Source organism: Lepidothrix coronata, unplaced genomic scaffold (genome assembly GCF_001604755.1).
Source record: "Lepidothrix coronata isolate B3197 unplaced genomic scaffold, Lepidothrix_coronata-1.0 Scaffold310, whole genome shotgun sequence".
Classification (NCBI taxonomy): Eukaryota; Metazoa; Chordata; class Aves; order Passeriformes; family Pipridae; genus Lepidothrix; species Lepidothrix coronata.
This window is the reverse complement of record NW_016690490.1, coordinates 84656-91173: the sequence shown is the minus strand read 5'-3', so window position 1 is coordinate 91173 and position 6518 is coordinate 84656. Positions and strand designations below refer to the sequence as shown.

Below are 6518 nucleotides of genomic sequence, written 5' to 3'. Positions count from 1 at the left end.
TCTGATTTGGCAGGAGATGTCTGATGTATTCCCCAGTGAATGACACAACTTTGCCCACAGAGAAGCATAAAGCTGAATGGGGAATAACAGCGCTTTGGCACAACTTCTTAGCATCTTCTTTTGTCTCCTTGTGCCACATGCAGAGATGAAGACTCCAAGGTACTTGTTGGTTAGTAAGCAGGGCTGCTCATACAATTCAGTGCTACCACTCCTACAAGCCATGATATACTCTGATGCTTACTGCTACACACACTACCTAACATCTGTATCAAATAGCAGAGAAATTTGTAATTGAGTGTTTAGTGTGATTTATTCACTTAATTAGAAAGAGTTTGAAGAAACTGCTTATGGGGAGTTAGAAATACTAGACAATGGATGAAAAGATGCAATCCTAAACTATCGGTCAGATGTGGGCTCTGAGCTTTGCTGCTAGAACAGCTCTTGAATAAAATGCCAATAGCCTTTCTGCTTCCTTGGTTGCTCAGTGTGACCTGGTAAAGACAGCAATAGGAACACCACTGCCTAATGCATAACAAAATCCAGGCTCTGGATCCCTGGTATCTCAGGGGGCAACTGCTGCAATAGAACAAGGCAAATTCAGGGTTATTCCAAATAATGGCAACTGCTAGTTCTTCCCCCAGGGCTTTTTTTGGGTTGTTTTCTCAGAGATGGGCAGGATCCAAACCCTGCTGTCTTATAAAATTGCATATTTCAAACCTTTCAAAACATTACACATGACAGTTAGCCATTTAGATCCACCTAGAAAGGCAAACCCTATATTTGTAGTTTTTTCTCTGCCAAGTGTGTAATTTTCTTGTCAGACTAGAATCTTCTTCATACACACGCATGCACACACACACACACAAGTAGAAATCTCCTGCTGTAGACTTTTTTTTTCCTGGAAAGAATTACTTTTATTTTCTCTTTAGGAATAGCCTAAAAACTTATTTTATCCCTTACTGCTGTGTGAGAAGTATTAATTATCTAATGATTCCACTTTATAGGGGTGAAAGGTTTTTGAAGTTTCTTTATAGTGGCAGAGATATGAGAAACACCTAAGTTACAGCTAGGAAGTTTTGGAGACCAAATTTCTTTATTCAGGTATTATAGGGCTTTTATGCCCAACACTTCGAATCATTTCTGGGTAGATTAACAAAGCTCCAATTAAACAAAAAGAGACTATCATGTGCTCATGCAAAGGCCTGAATAGAGTAACAGGAGGAATAGAAATTATTCTGGTCAGAGAAAAAAAAAACACACAAAGAATCTCTATATCAGCCTAATTTCTTATGGAAATTAATTTCTCAGCTGAATTCCTTCAACTGAGGGTGTGTTATCTCTCCTCATTACACGTCTATTAATCTTTAAAATTAAACAAACAAACTCTTGTTCTTTCAACTTTTAGAAACAAAATATGTTAGAAGTTTTTGTAGTTTTGATAATAGATTCTTTCTCCTCTTTTCCTCTTCTGGCATTAAATGTAACAGAATGAACAATGCTAACAGTTTTCAGTTTTATTTTTTCCACTTGTTAAATTGAAAAATAACAAAGCAGCTTGGCAAGAGGGAAATTAAATTCTTCTGAGTACAGAGAAGATAAAGTTAGAGGAAACAAAGAGAAAAAAAGTGAGAAAAATCATTAAAACTTCCTGTGAAGGTTTATTCCACTGAATCCTTCAGCCAACAAGCCAAAAATCTTCTCTTTTGGCAACTTCCCATGAAGAAGTCCACTAGATGTAAAAGCTGGAAATCCCAGTGTGCATCTCTCAGTTTCCCTTCTACCTGCTCCAAGTTCTATGTTTTTTCATACAGGATTGATGTCAGTTGTCTCCAATCAATGTGCAGCAAACATGGCTGAGAAGGAATCTTTGTCCTACTTTTAGTTAGAGAACCTCTGCTTGTCTCTTTCACTCTCAAGGCAGGAATATCCATCTGACCTTCAGCTGCACTTGCGGAGAGCAAGAGAGCCATAGGGTAAGATCATTTGCTGTTGGAATAATAGACCTACACATGTCTAAAGATACTCTGATAAAATTATTCTCATGTAATTCCAATCATCTATATTTTTAGCCCATTATTAGCTTTTAAGTCTTAATTGGTGCCGGATGTGTCCATCACGTTACCTGTTATATCATCTGGCTGACACTTTAAAAGTAATATAATGGGACATAAAAGTTTAAAATTAAAGACTACTAAATGGTACTTAATGTATAGATCTAAAAATAAAAAATCACAAGGAAAAATTAATACCAGCTGGGCTAGCTCATAAAAGACCTGTACCATCAACCATGGATATGTCTAAAAAATTGCTGTACTTTTACAAACGGATGAAAGCAGCAGCTGGTGTAAATCAGTACAGGTCCAGTTATTTCAGTAGCGTTGGCACAGAATCTTACCCTTTAAACAAGGTGGCAAGGTTCTACTAGAAATGTTTTATTTATATTAAGTAACTCTATTTCTGGGCTTACAGCCCGATAAGGTTCTTGTTCTCCAAACAACTAAAACAATTCTCTTTGCTCTAAAAACCTTCACTCTCTAAACAAGGAATAAGTTTTAAAATAAAAGTAGTTAAACTGTACAAAACCCCAAAACTGAAGATGCAGCCTTAACATAGTGGTTTTATCATGCTTTATGATGCAATTGTTGTAGATTTTGTTCCTGCAAGTGGTCTACAAGTTTTGGTAGTAACCAATACAATTAGAGATATCAATTTCAATCTTAATTAAAGTTGCCTAAAGACTTAGTATAATTAGTGGCAATTCTAAAATCAGTTTTCATTAGAATATGGTGGGACCTGACTCTAACAGGATCAATAACTATTTTCTGGTTTTCAGTAACCAGTGTTTGGAATAACAGAGGTAAAGAAATTCAACAGATATGATTTGAGGACTGAGAGAATGACACAGCAGAGACTGACATGGGACCGAGGAGAAAGGACTCAAAGCTACCTTCTTGGACTTTGTGAGGAGAAAGGACTTCAGGAAACAGTTGAAGGTTGGTTGGAGGGGAGTGTTCAGGGGCCCCGAACACTCCCACGAGAGAGAGACTGCGTTACATATCAGCCTTGAAAGGCTTCTCCTGGACTAAAGTTAAAGGGAGGGACTTAAAGGACTGATAGAAGTGTAATACTATATATATATAGTTGCCTTTAGTTTGTATAGTATTTATTTGTGTAAATAAATGCATATACTTCCCCTTCCCCCTATAGAAGCCTCTGGCCTGAAAGTTTCTCTCCGGTGTTGGGATAAATTGTGGGAAGGGGTGGGGGGAAGCCTGGAAATCAGATTCTGGATTTCTAATGTGGCTCAAACTGCCACACACAGTTAATCAGATGGCAGTGCCTTTCCCCAAAAATGTGGAAAGCAATCCAGTTTCAGAACTAGTATCAGAAGATTTTTAACAGAAATGGAAATATAAACCCTATAGCAGGTCAATAATGCTAAGACAATCCCAGGTGGAGGCAAAAAACTGGAATCCTTTATTGGACATACAGGCTGATATTTTAAGGTTCTGGGGTCTACATATTCATGGGGGGGCTGAGCTATTACAAAGAGGGGGTTTTACAAGGATGAGGTAAGGGAAAAACCCAAGTTACACCTTTTGGGTTTAGCACATCATGGGGAAAAACTACTTATTTTAGGATTACATTTTTGGGGATTTACATGGGGGAGAGATATCCAATGTTTACAGAATACACAGGATACACAGAGAGGGGGAAAACAACAATGGATTTTGTGCAGAGGCTTGATAACATCACAGCATAGTCTCTCTGTATCTTGGCAGGACATTCCAAACAGGTGACATCCTGTTTGGTCCTCAAATGCAGGTTTTTTCCCCAGTTTTTGTAGCCCAAGGTTTCTGTTTAAACCCAGCAGTTTCTTTTTCTGATATCCAACTTTTCAGACTCCAACAAAACCCCAGACTACTTGCCAGGGTAATTAGGAGAATAAACAGCCTTAACAATTTTAAGGAAAAAAGCTCTAAAGAATAAAATCTTTACCCTGTACTGAAGCTCTTCACTTTTTAAAACTCCAGTGGATAGCGTCAGCTATTCAGCTTGTGAATGCTCTTTGTTGTCTGCCTCACCCAAACATTGCAAGACTTCAAATAAGCTGCCAAAATCTAGTATCTGAGTGAGAAATGTCCCCTTGTTGAGCACTGCCAAATTACTGCTGTCTGCTTGTGGCTCTCTGCTCCTGGATGACATGATGCTGAAGCAGCAGCAGTAGACTCACCTAGCCTAGTCCAAGTCAAAAAATAAACTGTATCAAAATTTCCTTCACTTTTTGTGCTAAACAGACCTTCACAACTGCATCCAGTTCCAGGTTCAAACAGGCTTCATTTGTTAAGAAGCTCAAATCTAAAAACCTATTTTAAAGAAATCTTATAGGCCTGAAAACACAAGTAACGATTTGGATCTTCAGGTGCTCTTAGATACCTCATACCTGTTTATTACCATGATAATTTCAAATAGCAAGATAAGATATATAAAGTAGACAGTATATATTACGTGCTATATAGCACATATATAATATAGCATATGGTATATAGCTGAAGTCCATTCACAGCTATCAAAAAATGAAGAGCCATTGCTACCTCAGCTCAGCCAGGTAGGGTGGGGCTTGTTGCAGCCACAGGGATGGGACCAGTACCCAGCTCCTGCAAGAGGAGCCCTTTGGGCAACTCAAAGAGATGCAGCCTCCTCACCAAGGGGAACCTTGCTCTGTCTTACTGTCAGTACGGAAAATTGTGTTCCACTATCTTGGAGAGAGCTTAAGAATTTAAGTTATAAGGGAGATACAAGGTTGAAAGTTGATTTTGTCCTACAGTTAAAAATTGCAGCAAACCTGGGTAGTTCTCCACTCCCAGGACCATTCCAACTGGTCTCTGCTTTGATGAGACAATGGACTGACTGTGAACTGGACCCACTGGAGACTGGACCAAATGTCACAATCAAGCATTTCACTTATTGCTACAAGAGCTCTTCAGGTGAGAATTTCAAACAGCCATGGAGATCCCTCTTGGTACCTTTTGCTTTGTCTAGATCAATCCATAGGCACAATTTGTATGCTTCAGTGAGTTGACTGACATGCTGGGTGGAGAATCTGGACATCCCAGAAACTCCTTCAGGCAGTAGTTACTGCAAAATTGACCAAACTCTACATAGATAAAACACATGCAAATAGTGTAAGGAAGGAAAATTGGTCGCATAGCACAATCTTCTGTTGTCAGTTATGATAGATAGGGGATGTTTCTTACACAGTGTCAGGAGTGATGGATCTTAGATGTTCTGCAGTGGTCATGCAGCAGCACAGGCCAGCTGGCTGTGTGAACATTATGCAGCTTTTACAGTTTGCTTAAAGGCTACTTTTACAATTATTTTCTCTGATTAGTTTGTAATTTCCTTTTAGTGGCAAATTACTCCTTCGGAAAGGGGATTTATACCCCCAAAGCTCCCCACACAGTAGAAACTAGTGTACACATGCACAGATGAAACCCTCAATAAACAATTTGACTTCTGCATACAGGCACATTACGGACAGCTTACAAGGGATGCTGGTTGCTGGCCAGGCTTCTCCAGCCTTTTTCCCTTTTCCCTTGGACATTGCTGTCTCTTCTCTGTCTGCTCCACTTTGACTGCTGCAGGCTCAAACAGGGTTGTTAAGCAGCCTTTGGTACCTCAGCTGCCTTGTTCAGGACTGGCTCAGGTACCTCTCATGGCTCTGAATTACGTTTTTGAGACTGAACCTGTGGACTCCAAGGGAAGGGTTTACGCAATTGCACCTGGCTGTCAGTATTCATTCAGTAACTCCTCTCTGGGGGAAGAGGAGTACCCCATTACATCTGTCTTGTACTCCTCTAAAATGAGGTCAAAGAAAGTGACAAAAACATATGTAAGGGTAAGAAAGTGTCTCTGCAATGCAGGGAGCAGCTCTGCATTTTGCTACTCAAAACTCCCGCTCAGACTTCATTGAACGTCTCCTGAAAAGCTCTTGGAATGAAGATCTGACCACTGGGATTCTTTGTTTCCTCAGAAAGGAGCAGTATGACTTACCACACACTTCTCTGTCTCATAGGGTTATAAGATCATGTCCCTGGCTGGCAGTCAAGACATTGGCTTGGATGGGTTACTTGGACTATAGTCAGGGATTGGAGAACAAAGCAGTAGGAAGGATGAGAACAAATGAGACTTGTGTTCATGTGCATTATATGATGGACAGTGAAGCAGGGTGAAGCCCTTCCCTTGTTCTCTGTAGAAGACAAAAGACCCACCCACAAATACTCCCTGATTATTTTCACTTTGATCCTAACACGAGGTTTTACTCCACAAGGCTGTGGGCCATGTAGTATGTTCTGGCAAGGACCACATGCTAACCTTACAGATTAACTCCAGAAGGTCTCCAGCAGCCCAGCTCTGACATGTATAGAATTCATCATTGACACTCGGACACTCCTCCCGGCTTTGACTCTACCACCTCACACCATATGAAAGCAGCTGTGCCCTCTGGGCATCAGACT

The 6518-nt window shown here is 40.1% G+C and overlaps 1 long non-coding RNA gene across 1 annotated transcript; it reads left to right on the top strand.

The window, feature by feature from the left end:
- The first annotated feature begins 1492 nt into the window (after positions 1–1492).
- LOC108508739 lies at positions 1493–4925 on the top strand. Its single transcript, XR_001878485.1, has 3 exons — positions 1493–1973; positions 2834–2993; positions 4829–4925. It is a non-coding gene; the product is annotated as an uncharacterized LOC108508739 (long non-coding RNA).
- Positions 4926–6518: the final 1593 nt, after the last annotated feature.